The sequence below is a fragment of the Dasypus novemcinctus genome, chromosome 20 (assembly GCF_030445035.2).
Source record: "Dasypus novemcinctus isolate mDasNov1 chromosome 20, mDasNov1.1.hap2, whole genome shotgun sequence".
NCBI lineage: Eukaryota > Metazoa > Chordata > Mammalia > Cingulata > Dasypodidae > Dasypus > Dasypus novemcinctus.
The window spans coordinates 48,974,873-48,995,439 of NC_080692.1; the positions used below are offsets into that span (position 1 = coordinate 48,974,873).

The window sequence follows — 20,567 nt, forward strand, 5'->3', positions numbered from 1 at the left end:
CCACCTCAGTTCCTGGTCTCTGCTGCGCTTTTTCTTGACTCTTCCCTTCATCTCTCTTCTGTTGCGTCATCATCTTGCTGCGTGCCGCGTTTGCATGGGCACTGGCTTACCACGCAGGCACGCTTTCTCTTCTTTTTCACCAGGAGGTCCCAGGGATCAAACTTGGGTCCTCCCATATGGTAGTCGGAGGCCTTATCACTTCAGCCACATCTGCTTCTCCTACCACAAGATCTTGAAGATGGTTTCCTATGTTTTCTTCTGGGAGTTTTATGGTTGCTGTTTTTATATTTAAGTCCTTGATCCATTTTTAGTTAATTTTTGTATAAGTTGTGAGGTAGGGGTCCTCTTTCTTTCTTTTGAATATGGCTCTCCAGTTCTCCCAGCACCATGTGTTGAAGAGACTGTTCTGGCCCAGCTGGGAGGGCTTAACAGCCTTGTCAAAAATCCCTTGACTGTAGATGTGAGGGTCAATTTCTGAGTTCTTGGTTTGGTTCTATTGGTCAATCTGTCCTTATGCCAGTACCATGCTGTTTTTACCACTGTAGCTAAGTAATATGCTTTAAAGTTAGGAAGTGAGAGTTCTCCAATGTTGTTCTTATTTTTTAAGACTTTTTTCTGGCTCTTTTGGGCCCCTTATCGTTTCAAATAAATTTGATTATTGGCTTTTTGATTTCTGCAAAAAAGGCTATTAGGATTTTTATTGGGATTGCTTTAAATTGTAAATCAGTTTGGGTAGAATTGACATTTTAATGATATTTAGTCTTCCAATCCATGAACATGGAATGCCCTTCCATTTATTTAAGTCTTCTTTAGTTCTTGAAGCAATGTTTTATAGTATTTTGAGTACAGGTCTTTCATGTCCTGGGTTAAGTTTATTCCTAAATACTTGATTCTTTTAGTCACTATTATAAATGGAATTTTATTTTAATCAAGAAAGACTGCTGTATTTTGTCAAACACCTTTTCTGCATCAATTGAAAAGATCATGTGGTTTTTCATCTTCAATTTGTTAAATGTAGTTTATTACACTAATTGATTTTCTTGTGTTGAAACACCCTTGCATACCTGGGATAAAACCCATTTACTTGATTATGGTGTATAATTCTTTTAATGTACTTTTGGATTCTATTTGCAATCATTTTGTTGAGGAATTTTGCATCTATATTCATGAGAGATATTGGTCTGTAATTTTCTATTTCATAATAACTTTATCAGGTTTTAGTGTTAGGATGATGTCGGTTCATAGACTGAGTTTGGTAGCATTCTTTCCTGTTCTATTTTTTGAAAGAGCTTGAGCAAGAATGGTATTATTCTGTTCTCATCTCCTGCTGGGACACTGATAATGTGTATGTATGTGCATTTTGCATTGTGATTCAATTTCCTGAGGCCCTGTTCCATTTTTCAATTCTTTTCTCTTTCTGTTTTTCTGCTATTTTGTCCTCGAAATCACTATTTCTGTCTTCTGTTATGTGCCTTTAAGGTATTTTTAATCTCACACATTGTGTCTTTGATTCTCATAAGTTCTGTTACTTTTCTTTGTAGGCTTTCATTTTTTTTTTCTGCTCACATAGTGTCTTCTTTCTTTTTTTTTAAGATTTATTTATTTATTTCTCCCCCTCACCCCCACGTTGTCTGCTTTCTGTGTCCATTCGCTGTGTGTCTGTTGTATTCTCATTAGGCGACTCTGGGAACTGATCCTGGAACCTTCCAGAGTGGGAGAGAGGCGATTACCCTCTTGCACCACCTCAGCTCCCTGATCTTTTCTGTCTTCTTATTGTCTCTCCTCTGTGTCTCTTGTGTCATCTTGCTGTGCCAGCTCTCTGCATTGTCTGGCATGCCCATGCCAGGTGGCATTCCCGTGTGGGCCAGCACTCCGCATGGGCCAGCTCGCCTCCCCTAGGAGGCCCTGGGCATCGAACCCTGGACCTCCTGTATGGTACACAGGAGCCCAGTTGCTTGACCCACATCCATTTCCCCCAGTGTCTTCTTAATATCATGCATCTCTTTAGGCATGTTTTCCTTTGATTCTTTGAATTGATTTAGGAGATTTGTATCATTATCACTGATTAATTGGGTTAAATCCTGTATCTTGTCAGGGTATTTGGTTTGTTCCTTTGGCTGGACCATCTCTTCCTGTTTCCTAGTATGGCTTTAATTTTTTGCTGACGTCTAGGTATCTGAGTATATTGGTGAATTTAATCTGATGGTTAATTTTGCTGTCTTGGTAGCATGTTTTTGTTTTTTTTCCCCACAGATCCTCTTTGATTTTTGGTTCAGCTTATTCTGTCTTAAAAATTACACTGCTTAAGTGTCAATACTGGGTCAGGGATTCACTAATCGGCACAGATTTTCCCCCAAGGGTGGAGCTAAGGAGAGACCTAGAAAGTTATTCTCCTTGCAGTTTCTTGGCTGGCCATCACATGGTGCTTGTCAGCACACCCGTGCATGGGGGTATTTCTTTCAACCTCTGCTTTCCCATGTTTCTGGTCTGGTCAGAACTGAGATTCAGTGCGAACTCTGCTGGCCAAATTGACTGGAAAGAAGCCCCTGAGTGCCCCTCCTCTTCCTCTTGTAATAGTGGACAGGGAGGGAGACGTTCGTCCGCCCCTCAGGTGGCCGCCCCGAGGCTTAGTGTCTTGAGTGGGGGTGAGCCCTTCCTGGCGCCACGGGGGTTTGGTCCCTCATGTGTGTTGTTTTGGGTTCTTGGTCTCTCGGTCTCTCACCCTCTGGGAGTTGCGCAGCAGTATCCTGGCCTGCTGACCCCCGAGGCCCGTCCCTCAGACAGCTTTGGGCCTTTTCTCTGTTGTTTTTGTGTGAGTTGAGCCCTGCCTGCCTACTCTGACGCCATCTTCCTGCAACTCCCTAAATTAATTTTTTTATTGTGGCAACATGGTAAACTTTGCCATTTAACCATCTTTAAGTGTAAAATTCTGTGGCGTTAATGATATTTAAGTATTCTGCTGCCATCCCCACCGTGCATTATGGAAACTTTCATCACCCAAAATAGAAACTCTGCACCTGTGAAGCAGTAACTCCCCGCTCTCCCTCCCTTTATCTCTTGGTGGCCTCAAATCTTTCTGTCTATAAATTTGCATATTCTAGATGCTGTTCTTTTTTTAAACAGCCTTATTGAGACGTAATTCACATGCCGTATGGTTCATCCACTTAAAGCGTTCTGCTATGGGAAGTAGATGTGGCTCAAGCAATTGGGTTGCCGTCTACCATATAGGAGGTCCAGGGTTCAATTCCCGGGGCCTCCTGGCGAAGGGAAGCTGGCCCATATGGAGTGCTGGCCTGGGCGGGTGCCAGTGCAGCAAGATGATGCAACCAAAAGAGAATAGAGGAGAGACAATAAGAGATGCAGTAGACCAGAGAGCTGAGTTGGCGCAAGAGATTCTCTCTCTCCCACTCCAGAAGGTCCCAGTATCAGCTCCCAGTGCTGCCTAGAGAGAAGACAAGTAGACACAGAATAACATACGGTGAATGGAGACAGAGAGCAGACAACAATGGGGGTGGGGAATAATTAAATAAATCTTTTTAAAAAAAGTATTCAGCTAAATGGCTTTTGAATTTTTTGTATATTCATAGAGTTGTGCATCCATCCCCACAATCATAAATTAGGACCTTTTCATTATTCCAGAAAGAAGCCCTGTTCCCCTAGCCATCACGGTACTCAGTCCTCCTATTCCTGTATTACTAGGCAACCACTAACCTACTTTCAGTCCATCTAAATGTAATTATACATCCTTTGTGACTGCCTTCTTTCACTTAGCTTAATTTTTTCAAGGTTCATCCGTGTTGTAACATGTCAGAACTTCATTCCTTTTTATGACTAACTACTCTTTCATTGTATGTACATAGCTCATTTTGTTTATCCTTGGCTGTTGGCACTTTTTTTTTTATTGTGAACAATACTGCTATGCTCCTTGGTGTGCAGGTATCTTTGAGTCCCTGCTTTCATTTCTTTTGGGTACGTACCTAATTGTAAAATTGCTGGGTCATACGGTCATTCTGTATTTTACTTTTTGAGAAACTGCCAACTGCTTTCCACGGTGGCGGCACCATTTTACATTCCCAGCAGCAATGCCCAAGGATTTCAATTTTTCCACGTCCTTGCCAACTTTAAAAATTTTCCGGTTTTAAAACTAAGAGCCATCCCAGTGGGTGTGAAGTGGTATCTCCTGGTTTTGATTTGCATTTGCCTAAGGGCTGTTTATGTTGAGCATCTTTTCTTGTGCGTTTTGGCCATTTGTAAATCTTTGGAGAAATGTCGACTCAAGTTCCTTGTCCATTTTTTGGTTTGGTTGTTTGTCTTGTTGAGTTGTAGTAGTTCTTTATATATTCTGGATATTTTGAATCCTTATTAGATATATGCTTTGCAACTATTTTCTCCCATTCTATCGGTTGTATTTTTTAGTGTCCTTTGATGCACAAAAGTTTTAAAATTTGATGAAGTGCTCCCTCTTATGCCCGGGCTTCCCTTTGATCTTAAAGTCTCCATTTCTTTATCACAGTTTGCAATGGGTTAGGTTTACCTGTATCCTGGGGAACCTCTCCTGGCCACCCAGAATTGCCTTTTTTTCCTGTTAAGTTTTTGATTCCCTCTCCATTCCCTCTACCATTGCCTGGTTCACATCCACATTGTCTGATTTAGACCCTGCAGTTGCCTTTTACACGGATCCCTCTGCTTTGCCCCTCACTGGCAGGCAAATTTTCCAAATAAATCTCTGGTAAGAGGCCCCCCCCCCATGCTCCCAAGCTTTCTTTGACTTCCCAGGAGCCTCCCACCCAGTTCTCCTGCCCGTGACCCTGGGAAGAAGACTGGGTGGGGCTAGGCTGGGTTTGGCCTACTGAGTGTTTTTAGGAAATTTGAGCCAACACTCAGGGTTTGGGAGATTCCGCCTATTGAAATTCAGGTCTAAAAAAAAAGAGAAGCCCTGGGAAACGGACTTGGCCCGGTGGTTAGGGCGTCCGTCTGCCACATGGGAGGTCCGTGGTTCAAACCCAGGGCCTCCTTGACCCGTGTGGAGCTGGCCCATGTGCAGTGCTGATGCGCGCAAGGAGTGCTCTGCCATGCAGGGGTGTCCCCCGCATAGGGGAGCCCCACGCACAAGGAGTGCGCCCCGTAAGGAGAGCCGCCCAGCGCTAAGGAGCAGCCTGCCCAGGAATGGCGCCGCCCACACTTCCCGTGCCGCTGACGACAACAGAAGCGGACAAAGAAACAAGACGCAGCAAACAGACACAGAGAACAGACAACGGCGGGGGGGGGGAGGGATTAAATAAATAAATCTTAAAATAAAAATAAAAAAGAGAAGCCTTGCCCACAGCCGTGTCTTGCCCCGTGCCGGTGCCCCATACACCAGTAGGAGTTACTCGTGGGAGGGAAGAGGTTTGGGTGTATGTTTAGGGCAGGCTGGCTCTCTGTGCTGGCATCTTGGTTTTCACTTATGTAAATCTGAAGCAAGTATCTGCCTCTTGTTTTTAGGGAATGCTTGGAAGCAATCTGAAGGCTAATGGTTTAGTCTGAGAAATTAAGCTTTCCTTTCTTTATGTAAATTGAGCATTTGCTTCCTAACAGGCCTCGGATGCTTTTTTAGGAGAACAATTTCCTGTGCCCCCCGGCCTGTGTCAGCTCTGGGTGTTGCCTGGTGGCCTCACTGAAGTCACCTCGTTGTCCACGCTTGCCTTCCGAGGCTCCCCTGGGCAGCAGACCCCGGCTCCGCCAGTTCTTCAAGTTCCCTAAAAATTTCCATTTTTTGCTCTTGCTCTTCTCTTTGCGTAAGCCCTCCTCTTTCCTCTGGGCCCGCTCTGAGCAGTCCCCAGGAAGCCTTTGTAGTGCCCAGCCCAGCAACTGAAGCCCAGCAAGCCGGGAACTGGAGTTTTGGATTTAAATGCTCAAGTACCCAGTCGGTGGGGGGGCGAGTCTAGTGTCTTGAAGAATCCTCCCAGCCCAGTGATTTGAGATGCTGGGGTCCTTCCAGTGCCTGCGCCCATTTGTTGCCGTATGTTTGGGATCTAGTTGTGCTTTGAAATTGTCCTCCGTGATGGGAACTTTACTTGCACTATCTGTTAGTTTCGTATAGGGGCAGCAGGCAGTAGCATTATCTCGGTTTTACAGATGTGGAGCGTTTCCTCTGATGCTGGCATTCCAGATGGCTTATCTCCGGGTGTGTCCTGTTCCTTCACATGGATTATCCCCTTGTTGAAGGCCTTGGCTGTGGCTGTTGCCAGGACTCGCCCCCCACTCTGCATTCAGTAACATTCGTGTGATGAGGGCGGTGGTTCACTCAGCATCGTGTGGAGGCCGATGCGAAGACCCCGCGAGTGGAAGAGGGGTGTCTAAGGTAGCCCTTCCACCTGCACGCAGCTGCAGTGTGGCACTTTGTAACTTGGTCTCAGGGTTGGTAAAATGGGTCCGTATTTGTAGCAGGGTTTTCAGTGGGGCAGTGTTTACCCCCCACTCCCAGGAGTCATTTGGCAATGTCTGTGGACAATTGTTGTCAGCTCAGGTGGGGTGGGGTAGGGGTGCTACTAGCATTTAGGGGTTAGAGGCCAGGGTTGGGGTTAGATAGGGTTAGGGATAGGGTTGCGTAGGGTTGGGGTTAGGTAGGGTTAGGTTTAGAGTTAGAGGCTAGGGTTAGGGTTAGGTAGGGTTAGGGTTAGGTAGGGTTAGGGTTAGGTAGGGTTAGGGTTGGGGAGATTAAAGGAGATAGTGAATGCAAAGAGTTTGGTGTCATGGACTCTGACTTTGAGTAAACCATATCAAAGATTGCAAAACTACTCTTGATTTTGTGAAAAGCCTGGCTAAGGATTTCAGGCTCCTCTTGGGGATGGCAATTGTGCTGTGCTCTGTGCTTCCATGAGCTGCTGTTTATTTTATTTTATTTTTTATGATTTATTTATTTATCTCCCCTTCCCCCCACCCCGGTTGTCTGCTCTCTGTGTCCATTTTGCTGAGTGTTCTTTGTCCGCTTCTGTTGGTGTCAGTGGCACGGGACTCTGTGTTTCTTTTTGTTGCGTCATCTTGCTGCATCAGCTCTCCGTGTATGCGGCGCCATTCCTGGGCAGGCTGCACTTTCTTTCATGCTGGGTGGCTCTCCTTACGGGGCGTGCGCGTGGGGCTCCCCTGTGTGGGGGACACCCCTGCGTGGCAGGGCACTCCTTGCACGCATTAGCACTGAGCGTGGGCCAGCTCCACACGGGTCAAGGAGGCCCGGGGTTTGAACCGTGGACCTCCCATGTGGTAGACGGAAGCGCTAACCACTGGGCCAAGTCCTCCGCCATGAGCTGCTGTTTAAAGAGCTAGCTGTAAACAGTTACTACATTTTAGGGTGTTCCTGGTAAACTTCCCAGTGGCTTAAGTTGATTGTTCTGCAGAGATAATTTTGTGCATTTAAATCTTCTGATTAAAAAATCCTTTGGCTAGTGAATTTCCGAAATATGTTTTGATAAATGGCTCAAAGAAGTTTTTGTTTTCACATCAAGAATCCTACAGTTTCTCTAGACCCAGATTTAAAGCAAAACTGCCTTTCCCCCACATTCTCAGCCTTCCCTGCCTGCTGCATATATTTTAGTCTCTGTGTATGGGGTGGAGAGCCTTGGGTGCCATGACGATTTCCATCTTCTCTTTTTTTGTGGATTTGCATTTGGGTTAATTTGTCATTTATAAGTAACATTTGCACTTTATAGACATGAGAAGTATAAAAAAAATAGAAGACACAATAAAAAGAGAAATTACCCGAAATTCCACTACTTTGAGGCACAACCATTGTTGTGTTTCCTCTCATCTTTTCCACATCTGTGTATGCTTTTCAGGTTGGAATAGTTTGCAAATATAATTTTGTGGCCTCTGCACTTTTTTTTTTTCTTTAGTTTAGCTTTGTTTTTGCATTTCCCCAAACTATTAAAATATCTGTAAACATTAGTTCTTTGGGCATAATCTTTTCTCTATAGATGTTTCGTAATTTATTTAAGATTGTGTAAATATAGCCTGGTCGCAGACTTTGATGGACATCTTTGGGCAGTCAGCATTTTCTGCATTTCATATCATAGCTTTTATTTTTAAATTTAAAATTTTATTTTTTAAACAGATTTATTTTATTTATTTATCTTCCCCCCCATCCTGTTGTTTGTGCTGTGTCCATTTGTTGTGTGGCTTGTCTGCATTTTAGGTGGCACTGGGAACTGAACCTGGGACCCCCATGAGGGAGGGAGGCACCCCGTGGCTTGAGCCACTCTGCTCCCCACATCCCTACAATAGATGACCGGAAGCAGGACCAAGGGCTGTGGACCTGTGCGGGCATCCTGGTAGTTAGTGGCTATCGGTTGCCACAAGTGCCTATTAAATTTTGCTCCTCTTAGCAACTTGATGTTCTTGGTTTAATAATATTTGAAATTTTTTAAGGGAAAAGATGTCTAGTTTGTCTTTTTATTTATTGTAGGTCAGTCATATTTGTATGACCACTGACTGTGTTATTTAACAAACTCCTCATATCCTTTCCCCGTTTTGAAGTAGTATTTTTTGCATTTGTCATAAAGAATAGTCCATGTGTTTCACTCTTAACCCTCATCATCGTTATTGCAAATATTTTCAGAGTTTTTTTTTTTTCCTAACTTTTTCTTTACTTTTAATTTTGTTTTAGTAATATAGAAGTTTAAACTTTTAATGCAGTCAGATCTTCTGACTTTTCCTGCCACCTGGCGTCTTCAACCTTCCTCCGGCTACATGGAATTAACCCTTTCTGTTCTGGCAGTCACTACACTGAGGAATCAGTGTTTAAAATGTATCCCCAAGTCGCCACTGCAGAGTTCCCTAATGGTATAATGTGGGCACCCGCTCTGCACCGTGGAAAACCCCACATATTTTTATTGGTATGTGTGAGTATGTCTGTGTGAATATAGGGAAAGCTGACTCATCCTCAGGAAGGATGAGCCTCTTGTTGGGCAGCAAGGCGAGCTTTGCCCTTGATTTTCTTTCCCTCGGGGTGGAATGAGCTTACTAAGGGCAGGGGCTGGCGCAGAGAACCCAGGGCTGACTCATCGGGACCAGCAACTTGCTTGGCAAACTGTAGCTGTGCACAGCACAGAGTTGGTCCATGATTAATTTTTAAAAATTTAAATCAGAGAAGCTGTAGGCTTACAGAAAAATCATGCATAAAATACACAGCACAATTAACTTTTATTAGTTCAGGGCAAATCATACACTTTCACACACCGAGCCGACCATGGCCGGGTCTTGGCCCACCGTGCTTTGTTTTTCTCTTAGGCTGCAGGCTTTATGTGTCTCATCCCCAAGGAGGAGCATGGGTTCAGAGAGGCCCTCAGCCCTGTCCCAGCTCACTGGCTGCATCAGCCCAAGCCTGGACATGGAGGGGACAGTGAGCTAACAAGCACAACTAACACTTTCCTAGCACTTGGTGGTTTTATAACACTCTTCCACCTGGATTTTAAGCTTGCTTCTGGCCCCCTCCACATAAGGGTCAAGCACTATTTTTACCTCCATTAAATTGGAGGAAACCACCACTCTATAGAAGTCTAATTCGAATCCAGAGCTTCTGACTCCAGGGCTGAGCCTCTCTGCTTAGGACTCAATCCCACCACGTCATTTCTGGGTGAATTTCCTGGCAGTGCTATTGGGCAGAAGGGAGCAGCACCTGCCTGAGTTTTGGAGCCGGCCGTGTGCTGGGTGGAATCCCACCATAGCCGTGATTTACATCGAGGTTTTGTCCCTCATCCAGCCTGAGCCCCGCGCCCGCACTGGTCAAACGAGAACAACACTGTCTCCCTAGCAGGGGTAGTAGAAAGATTACATTCAGATAATAAATGCACATGGTCCTTGGCACAGTGTGGGCGCTTAGTAAATTATTTCCCAACGTCAAAACCTAAAACGCTGCTGATGTTCTTGTTTTAAAAATTTTGCTAAAACTGCTGTACCTGTTTGGACTTGAGAAATGTCGATAAACGTTGTTTCCATTTTACCAAAGAAGAAACCCTTCTCTACCCAGCCCCACTAATTTTCCTGTTCAGTAGATTTTCTCTGCTGAGGCTGCTCCTGCTTCTCGGAAATCTTTTGCTTAGGGAATTTTGTGATGTGTCCGCAGCTTAGGCTGTACTCACAGCCAACACGAAACGTGTTTTTTCGACAGGTTCCTGTAAAAGGCCTAGACAGCTCTCCAGAAGGGCAGTCACCCAGCCGTGCCTTGACTCACAGTGAGGTTTTTGGGCCCCTTCATGGAGCTGTTAATTGTCCACCTTTCAGAAACATTCAGATAAGAGAATAACCTTACAAAAATAAAAAAGATTGTGAGGAATTATAAGAATAGGCAAAGTTGCTAACCCAGGGTGGGGTGGGGGTGGGGTTGCTAAGTAAATCTTCATTTTACATGCGTGGGTTACGTGTGACTGGGTTTTTTTTTTTTTTAATAATAATAAATTGTCATTTTGACTGGTTTTTAACCTTGTTAGTAAGGACTCCACCGATATTATTTGCAGATTAGATAATTTCAGCCTGAACAGTTTCAACATGAGGGTTTTCTTGCCATTTAACTTATACTGTTTGTATTCCAGCTTTCCCTTTTAGTAAGTCGAGCCAAGTAATGGTAAAAATGCTTAGTTTAGAGTTATATTCTAATTCAATGCAAACCAAAAACCAAAAATTAAATCTTCTGAAACTGTCTTTAAAATATGCCTGGGACTTTGTTTGTTTGTTTGTTTTTTGTGCCAGAGGCCGTGGTTCCATTTTCAACAATCAATCAACCAAGTTTTGGAATGTGGGAAAGGTTAAGTGAATTTGGATGGGGTTTTTTTGGGTTAATGAGTAACAGGTTTGCTCTCCATCTGGGAACTTTAGACCTGCTGTCCTCTGTTGTTTTTCACACACAAACACCCCCCCACTTCGGTAGGAAAGGAGAGACAAGGATGGGAAAACTATTTTTATATCACTCATATTAATTTTAAAAATCAGAGTTGGGTTTTTATGTAACTCATGCCATGTGTACGTGCTTTATATAAAGTATCGATATGGTTAAATACCAGTGAGTAAGTGAAATTTACATGATTTCTAAGATCCCTTTTATGTCTAGAGTTTAGGGATTTAAGTAAGTGAACTGTTGGACAAATCTTGTGACTATGGCAGACTTGAGTGCAGGACATGGTAAAATGCCACACCCGATTTTCATCCTCTGTAGGAAATTCTTTTCCTGAAATTCCAGGCCTGTTGTTTGATTTCTTAATTTGCAGTGGCAGGGACCCCTGGGGGCGGAGGTGGTGCTGGGGACGGGGTGAGGACAGTAGATGAGGCGGAGGAGACTGAAGGATTTCCTGGAGGCCAGGCTGGGAAGGGCTGAAGACTGCCTTGGATCCCGCGATAAGGGCCGGGCCGGGCAGCCCTGCTGGCTCCTTCAGCCAAGTCGTCTTGGCACCAGCCCTTTGAAACGAAGCCTGTGTGATGTCCGAAAGCCGAGCAGGTTTGCCAGGCCTTTCTTGTTGCTGGTGGGTTGGCTTGTGGAGTAAATGGAGTAATTAACTCTCATTAGCTCTCCCACGAGCTGAGGGGCTGAAAGCTTGCCTCTCGCTGAAAGTATGCACGTCCCCATTTGATAGCTTCGATTCAAGCTTTTTTTCCTGAATTTAATTTTTATATGGTTTTATTTGTTCCTTTCCAGTTGTTTTTTTTCCTCCTTAAAATTTTAATTTTGAAATAATTTCAAACTTACAGGGCTGTTGCAAAAATAATATAAACCCACACAGTGAACTCCAGCATACCCTGATTCTCATCCCAGCTGCAAAGATCCACCAATTTTAACATTTTGTGACATTTACTGTCATTCTATTTATCATCCATCATCTGTCAGTCATCTATCTATCTGTAGATCTGTCAATCCCTCTATCAGTTCTCTAAACATTTGAGAGTCGGTTGTATACACGTGCTCCCTGAACACATGATCTTTCCCCGTATATTGTCCAAGAACAAGGAGGTTCCCTTAGTAATGGTGCAAGCATTTTTGCATTATGAAAATTGGATGCCAATTTGGCAAGAGTAGAATCCACCAGGCGCCTCAGATAACAGGAAAAGAGCTGTGGGCCAGGGCTGGAGGCTTTCCTGAGAACAGTTGTTGTGCCTGTGGCGTTGTGGGACCGTGGAAAGCATCTTCCTCCTCTTCCCCTCTTGTGTCTGGGCCGGTTTAGCCAGAGCACCCTAGCAGGGGTGGTCCTAGGACCCGGTCCCTTGGCGCCGGTCGGCTGCCCGGGCGGAGCTGTGGCCTGTCTCAGCAGAGGGCCTGCTTGTTAGGGGATCCCGAGGGGCTCGATGTGATTCGGGCCCATGGGGACGATGGGACGTCGACAGTCCGTTTTCCTGTGACCTCTGTTAATGGGTGTGGCGTTTGAGGTTGGGGACAGGGAGAAGGAGGGAGCCGTGCTTTCGGGGGTTTGTCTACAGCCTGGAGAAACACAGAGACAGACAGCAAGTTGGCCGAGTTTTACAGGAAAGACTCTGGAGCCGGGAATCTGACCCTGGCCTGCGGAGCTGTGTGCTGGTTACAAAATCGCGGGAGGCGGCTGGGCAGCTGGGAGCCCGAAGCAGGGCTTGGCGGTGGGTGTCCCTGCAGTGCCGCATTTGCATTTCCAACCTTGCTGACCCCGCGCCTTGTGGGGACGAGGTGGCGCTGCAGCTGGGGCTGCTGTCCCTCGCGGCTCTCCTGTGACGTCCCCGCCGCCATGCCCGTGCTCTCAGCGGACGTGAACACTGGCCGCCGCAGGGCCTTCTGGGAGGTGGAGCCGCCTCTTGTGTCCTGCTTCTGGCCGCCCCAGCGGGCGACCAAGGGCACCTTAATCTGCCAGCCCCGGAGCTGGCCCCGCCCTTCAGAGTTGGCCGTGCTGGCCGCGAAAGCGTTCACACTTATGTGGAGGCCTGTTCTCTTCAGGTCGCTTAGGGATGAAGAGGTGCTGGGATTTGAGTTAAAAGCGTGTGTGTCGGGAGCAGGTGGTGCTCAGTGGTTAGCGCCTGCTTCCCATATTCGAGGTCCTGGGTTCAGTCGCTGGTGCCTCCTAAAAAAAATTAAATAAATTAAATGTGCCTGGACAGAATTTTTAAAAAGAAGAGAAAGAAACAATATGTGCGTCTTGTTGGGGGTGGTGGCTGTCCTTTGGCCAAGACTGAGAACCGCAGAGCTGTAATTCCTGCTCCGGGCTCAGTTGCAAGGCCCCGGGAAGCTGCAGGCGCAGCTCCATCACCCCTCCGTGTCTCCTGTCCCTTACGGTGAACCGGCAGGGTTCCTGTGCGTCATTTAGCTTTTACCCCTGTTGACTGGGTCGGGTTGGTGTTCCGGAAGTGACCTGAGCTGATTATTCTCTTCTAAATGGTAACTTTTACCCCGAATGGCTCTCCCGCAAGCGTTTTCACCTGTGATGGAACATGCTCCTCTGGGGCCTGTAACTCCTCCAAACAACGTACACAATAAATCTCGGCTCTGAGAGAACCGCTCCCGTCTTAGATTGGGGCTCCAGGAGGCCAGGGACCCCACGACCAGGAGTAGTGAGTGAGGGTCCTGGGGGCAAACTCTCAGGAGGTGCTTCTGGAAGGAAGTGAAAAGCGGGCGCTGGGAACGGGAGCTGCCCGTGAGTGTGCTCCAGCCGCGGCCCTCGGGGAGCTCTCCTCCGGGACGCCCTCCACACCCTCCACCGTTGTCGAGATCCGGGGCGGCGGTGGAAGCTTCTGTGGCTGGCAGAAGCCCTTCAGCAGGCGGCTGGCGGGGAGGATGGGCGTGAGGCCTCAAAGAGGATCTCGGTGGAGCACCCTCTGCTCTGCCCTGGAGAATTTGACCTCTTCACAAACAAGCAAACAATTAGAAAGGGAGACAGCCCAGCAGGTGGTACGACCCTTTCTCTGCAGAGTTAGAAAGTTTGGGTCCCTTAGGAAAACTAGACGACGAACTCATAGCCCCTTTGTTAATTATAAAACAGATTTCCAGCCTCTCTGAGGTGTCGGACTGTGGTGCAGCAGGGGCCAGCTGCCTTAGCTGTGAAATGGCTGATCCATTAGTAATTTTTCCCTGAGCATCAATTATTGCATGTTTAGAATATTGATCCTGTGTATTCCCAAATGTACTGGTTTCTGAGACATTTGACTCATGTTGAATTTGTAAATTGGTGGGTCAGCACCACAAAAGGCAAGCAGGCAGGTAAGGCACACAGACTGTCAAACCTAGAACTTTCCAGGGCCCCTGAGGTTGGAGGGCAGACCTGCGAGATTATGGCTTCAGTCGAATCCAATCACTCGATGTGGCATTTTGGTCATGGTAGGGGATAATGATTTAGGAGTCACATCACCGAAAGGTAAGTTAATAGGCTTTGAAAAAAGTGAACCAGTTTTTCTGGCATTTCCCAGAGCCGGTTGTACTCAACAAATGTCTGAAACCACCTGGCATGGCCTGTGGCATAGATGGGATGAGTAAACAAAGCCAGAGCCACACAAAATCTCTCCCAGCTGCAGATTAAGTCCGATCTGCAGAAGTCAGCACTGGTCTCCCACCGTCTCCTGTCCAGTGGAGCAGGCGTGTCTAAGTGGTTTGAGTGTGTTGTGGGACCAGAGCTGGGGGAACCCAGTGTTTTGGCCCTGGCCGCCGAGTGGAGGTGGCAGGTTTGTGTTCTGACCTTTGAACTCCTCTCCCCCCAACTGGTGTCGCCCTGGTACACCCAGCAGCCCTGTCAGGCCGCGGCATGGAAGCTGTTACTCACCTGCGCATCGTGGGCTAGGGGAGAGCTCCAGCTGGGTCAGCGTTCCTTCCTCAGCCGCCGAGCTGCCCCCAGCTGCCACGGCGACAGGGGCCACCCGAAAGCACCATCTCCCACCGTCTTGGAGGGATGTGACCACTTGGAAGTTAGCTGAATGGGAAGTGACGCTCTGTCAGCTGGCTTATTGACTTGGCTGAAAGTGGGAGTCAGCCAAAAGCAAGACGCTCTCGGGGCTTTTTCAGACGGGAAGGACTTTTCTCGAGCGTAGTGACTCGACGGAGGGTGAGACCCTCCCGTGGGAGCACGGTTTCTTCTTTGAGCAGAGAATGGGGACGCCCGCAGGCTCTGGCCTCTGACAGGCGAGGGCAGTGTCCCCTGCACGTGCCCCCTCCTCTCACGTCCCCGCCTGTCCCGCGTGCCCGCGATGCGCATTGGTTTGCGGCATCCTGGAGGGTTACCTTCCCGTACAGTTCGGACGAGGAGTCCCCAGCAGTGACTTTTCCTGGTGCCTCCCACTTGTCAAGGATCAATAGAAAAGGTTCTTGGGGCCAGGCAGTTGGTACTCTGGAGAGAGCAGTAACTGTGACCAGAGAGAAACTTCTGGAATTTAGTCTACCACAGGACGGCTGAGGGAAGCCTATCAAGAAGATGAAGGACCAGAAGAGAGCGGCAGGAGGTTTCCTGGCGCTCTGGGGAGTCAATCAGGAATAAGAGAAATGGAAAAGGCCCAATACTGACATTGCTCCTTGGGCTGGCAGGGCTCCGGGAAGGAGGCCTACCTCCTGGCCTGGAAACGTGGGAATGCTGGCTCCTGCCTCGCAGCACTGCCCACCCCGTCCGCCGTCCCCGGAGCCTGGAGCTGGAGGGGCTGCGTGCTCCCCTCCCGGGGAGAAGCGCCTGGCTGTTTGGAGACCAGGGGGTGTAGGAGAGCTTTGCCTCCTTCCCGCTGATGCTGCACAGGCACCCTGGAGACAGGACACAGTGAGAGCCCCGGCTGGGGAAGCAGGCAGCCTCCTGCCACCTGCTAGGGGGTGAGGGCACCAGGCTTCCGAGGAACGGGACGCCCATGAGACTCATCCAGGCTCACGGGGCTGTTGGGAAGGGTTTAGCAGAGCAGAATGAAGGAGGTGCCCCAAACGAGGTAACTGCTACTCGTCCACGGCCAGAGTCGTAACTGCCTTTGTGAAAAGCTCCTTCCTGTACACACTTTGAATCTGCATCTGGCTCTGTGTGGAGCTGGGCTCTGAATGGCCCCATCGGAGGTGGGCAGTGGGGGGGCTTAAGGCAGACGTGGGTCCTTGCAAAGGGCTCTGGGAGATACGTTCCCTATCTGCAAATTCCTACGTGAGGCTCTGATCCCCTCCACAAGCCGCTCGAGCTGGGACGTGCACACACCACACGCTCATGTGGGCCTGGAATGAGTGGGTCTGGGCTCTGTTTTTAATTTCCATGGAGAGGGGGTTGCCTGTTAAATATGAGTGAGTGAGTGAATGAATGAAACTCAGCTCCGAAGCATCTCCTCTACACAGGACCCTGGACCACGAGGGTGCCAAACGCAGCGCCACGTGGGGGCTTCCTGTCGTGTGTGTGGGTTTCTGTGGTTCTTTGTGCCTCATGATGACTCTTTTTTCTAAGATTTATTTATTTATTTATTTCTCTCCCCTCCCCCCCCACCCTGGTTGTCTGTTCTCTGTGTCCATTTGCTGCGTGTTCTTTGTCCGCTTCTGTTGTTGTCAGCGGCACGGGAATCTGTGTTTCTTTTTGCTGCGTCATCTTGTTGTGTCAGCTCTCCATGTGTGTGGTGCCATTCCTGGGCAGGCTGCACTTTCTTTCGCGCTGGGCGGCTCTCCTTACGGGGCGCACTCCTTGCACGTGGGGCTCCCCTACGCGGGGGACACCCCTGTGTGTCAGGGCACTCCTTGCGTGCATCAGCACTGCACATGGGCCAGCTCCACACGGGTCAAGGAGGCCCGGGGTGTGAACCGTGGACCTCCCATGTGGTACATGGATGCCCTAACCACTGGGCCATGTCCGCCGCACCCTCATGACGACTCTTAAGAGAGGAAGGTAATATCACCAGCTCTATGGAGATTAAATAATTTTCCCAAGACTGAACATAGATAAAATTACGGTTTAAGACAACATTAATTTTAAAACATCTCAATTTCAGGGATGTTAAAATATGAAAAAACATTTATCTTTTTAAAGAAATACGGTAAATAGCAGAGCCTGGAGTCTACCCCCATTCTTGCCTGATTTCAAAGCTTGCACTTTCTTTTCCCATCACACACAGGCTTGCTATCTATGCAGCTTGTAAAGATAAAGCAAGCACAGAAGAGAGGACAACTAACATGTAAGACTTGAGAGTGGTAGTAATCGTAATAGCCAATGTTTATCAACTAACCATGTTCTAATGCTTTTATATGCTTTTAATTCATAAGAGCATTTTTCAGCTTGTCTTAGGTGGATACTGTGATGTTTTCTTTTTTACAAAGTAGGGAGCTGAGAGAGGGGCTCGTAATCCCATTTTCAAGTAAGAAAACTGACATGCGAGGTCACCTAGTACCAGAAGTAGATTTGGTAACCTGGTAGTTGAGAGTGGAGGTTTCCTCACTGTGGCAGACCTGGTCTGTGTGCTGAAGAGGGGGTCCCTGTGGGGTGCTCAGTGTCCCTTGGAGTACCTAACCCAGCCCGCGGGGGTCAGGAAGGATTCCCAGGGGGTGATACCGGAGCTCAGAAGCGACGCCGCCGCCTCCCCGTGCCTGGCCACTGTGCTGCTAAAAATAGCCGTGGTTGCCCAGGTTACAGACCTCGGCCGCTCGGCCGCTGCCGTCGCGCTGACCCTGGCATTAGCTTGAAGGAGCCGGCTGCATTTATAATTTACGTCCTTTCCACTTCCAAGGAGCAGTTGAGGTGGGCTAAAAGGAGCATTGTGAATTAGACGCCCGGTTGCTTGTGAACTAGGAGGATGGCTTTATGAAAGGTCTTGGAAATCCAAAAAGTAGGAAAAAATGACCACGTGATTCTCCAGGTGATTCCAGGCACTTGCAGGGGGAAGGCCAGGTGTTCCTCCTGCAGCTCTGTGCTGCGCCCCGATGTGCTCACCCACTGGCTGACCAGAGCCTCTGAAGCACCTCAGTCGCTTGCCTTTCCTGTTTTCCTGATTCCTCTTGAGGAATTAGTGGTTTCTATCTAAAGTTGATTGTCTGGGAAGCGGAGTGGCTCAAGCGATTGAGCTCCGCCTACCACACGGGAGGTCCCTGGTTCAGTCCCCGGTGCCTCCTAAAGAACACAGTGAGCTGGCGCGATGAGCAGGTGCTGCAAGCTGGTGCAACAAGAGACACAAGAAGAAAAACATAACGAGAGCCACAGCAAAGCAGGGAAATGAGGTGGCTCAAGTAATTAGGTGCCCCCCTCCCATATTAGAGGTCCTGGGTTCAGTTCCTGGTGCCTCCTAAAGAAACAAGAAGGTGAACAGACACAGCAAGTGCAAACATGAGGGGTTGGGGAGAAATAAAATAATCTGAAAAAATAAATATAAAGTATTTGATGTGGCTGTAAAGGATGCAAAGATTGTGAGTTGCAATCTGCCATCTTGAAATAAAGCAGAAGATCTTCAAATGGGGACATTTTCTGTCATTTTAATGGACAGATTGTGGTCCATGAGTAAACGGAGATATTAGAAAACACTGAAAAAACCTGTAGGACCTGGAGTCATAGTTACCAATGGCAGACCAGTTCCAGGTGTGTGGGCCTCTCAGGAACCACTGACCCCTTCTCCTCATTTTCAAAACGGGGTTTGGGGCCTAGCTGGATAATCCTAAATTTCTTCTCGGTCTCTGAAATTCTTTTGAATCAAACATTTCTAATCAATTCTAAGGTGGCCATTGTTCTAAGATATTTCACCAGGGCACGGGCCTAAATGCCGGACTTTGAATTTGTAGGTCTCTGGGGTCTGTTATCAATGAATTGGAACTTGTGCACTATTTTAAATTCCAGTTGTCAGCAGACTGCATTTCCGAGGGCAAGTCTTCTAGATATTTCTCTTCCACATCTTTTTTCCCCTAAAGTCCCCACACTCAGTTATATTTTTGTAATCCTGTCACCCCCTCCCCCAATGGCTCCCTCATCTGCCTGCTTGTTGTCTGCTTGTCTTCTTTAGGAGGCACTGGGAACTGAACCCTGTACCTCCCATACAGGAGGCGAATGCCAACCTGCTTGAGCCACTTATGCTCCCTGCTGCTTGTATCACCTGCTTGTTGCAGTGTCTGTGCGTGGTGGTGTCTGCCGGTTGCTGCGTCTCCCTGGTTGCAGCATCTTCTTGTTGTGGTGTCTGCTTGTCTTTAGGAGGCACCAGGAACCGAACCCAGGATCTCCCAATGTGGGAGGCAGGTGCCCAATTGCTTGAGCCACGTCCGCTCCCTCTTCCACATCTTTTGAGCAACACTAAGTTTATTATTAGTGAAGAGAACTGAGCTGTGTTAGGTTTGGGGGATCAGGGTGCCTTTTTGCTGCAGTAATCTCTGACGGTCAGCTGCACCGCCCCGTCCAGCCGAGATGCCCTACCCTGCGGTCCAGAGCTTTCTCACTGTGCGTGGGCTTTTGGAGGGAGGCCTGGAGCTAAGGACAACTGTTTGGGTTGCTTTGAGAGAGGCCCGGCTGCCAGAGGGTGGGCCTAAGGGGCAGGCAGGGCTGAGGCTGAGGGAGAACGGACTTATGCTTGGCCCTCTCTATCAGCGGCGGGGTTGTTGTCGTGGTCTCAAGCCTGCGCTGCTCGGAGTGAAGAAAGAGCCTTCTTTCCTCCGTTTCAAGCCTCTTGCCCGCTCTGAGCATCACGCATCGCAGCCCAACGCTCAGTTGCCGGGGTCGGGGTGGGGGGCGAGTGGGAAGACATGACCTCGGGCTCTGTGTGCCGGGAAGACAGTGCAGCTTCCTAAGCAAGAGAATGCCGCGCCGTCCCTCCACTCAGCTGGGCTGGGGTGTGGAGCCGCGCTCTGCAGCCTGCCTGGCCTGCTGCTGCCTGACTGTGCGCAGGCTGAAGGCCCTGCCGGGTGGCCTGTCTGCCGCATGTGAACCCACCTCGAGGCTTGTCCTGCAGAAGCCAAGTGCTCCTGGGAAAGTGCTCCCTGGGGACGGGACTGACATGCTGTGTGGTCTGTTGAAGAATCCACGGAGCTCCATGGGCTTCCCGTTAGGCCGGTTAGCCCGCTGGAAGCTCTGGGCTCCTGTGAGCTGGGGACCTCTGAACTGGTGGGAAAGCAGCTCTTGTCTACGTTGTCACTGTGCTCTGGGGCTCAGGCTCAGCCTGCACAGCCCCAGGGGGTGCCGTTCACGCTGATCGAGAGCCCTGACGGGATTCTCTTGGGAGCTCTCCATTCGCTTTAGGACCTTTCTGGGGAATCTTCGTTGAGCAGAGGCTGGTCCTCGGCTGGTCGCGGGTCCAGGGGCTCCCTGGGTTGTGCCTTTCCCTCCTCCAGGCCCTCCCAACAGAGTAACGTGAGCGCTCCCCAAATCGTATGTGTGTTTTAAACACCAGTCCGAGGGCATTTTATGAGCAACCCTAGCTACGTGCCTTGGGTAAACCTGTTTCATATAGTGGAGCAGGGCAGAAAAGGCGTTTTGTGGGAAAGCCTTTGTCTCCCCAGAATTTAACTGGGCGCCAGTAGTCACGTCCCAGTACCCATCTCGTTAGCACCGAGTGTGCTGCGTGTATGAGGGCACAAGGCTGGAGGCTGGCGGCTTGTGGACGTCAGCCGCAGGCCTCTGCGTCCCGGAGACAAGGCACAGCTGGAGGAACCCGGGGCACGCAGGGCAGGCGCGCTGGCCGGGGGAGCA

General features: G+C 48.7%; 1 protein-coding gene across 21 annotated transcripts in view; it reads left to right on the forward strand.

Moving 5' to 3' along the window:
- The window catches only part of PPFIBP1 (PPFIA binding protein 1), a 213,418-nt gene that overhangs the window by 12,542 nt on the left and 180,309 nt on the right, over positions 1–20,567 (forward strand). Inside the window, exon 1 of one of the 21 annotated variants that reach the window (XM_058282974.1) lies at positions 5,812–6,343. The exons of 18 other annotated variants lie outside the window; for them this stretch is intronic. The gene's annotated coding sequence lies outside the window, so the exon portion shown is untranslated. Of the gene's footprint in view, positions 1–5,811; positions 6,344–20,567 lie in introns of those variants that run through there. 2 more of the 21 variants (XM_058282977.1, XM_058282965.1) reach the window with 2 other exon arrangements.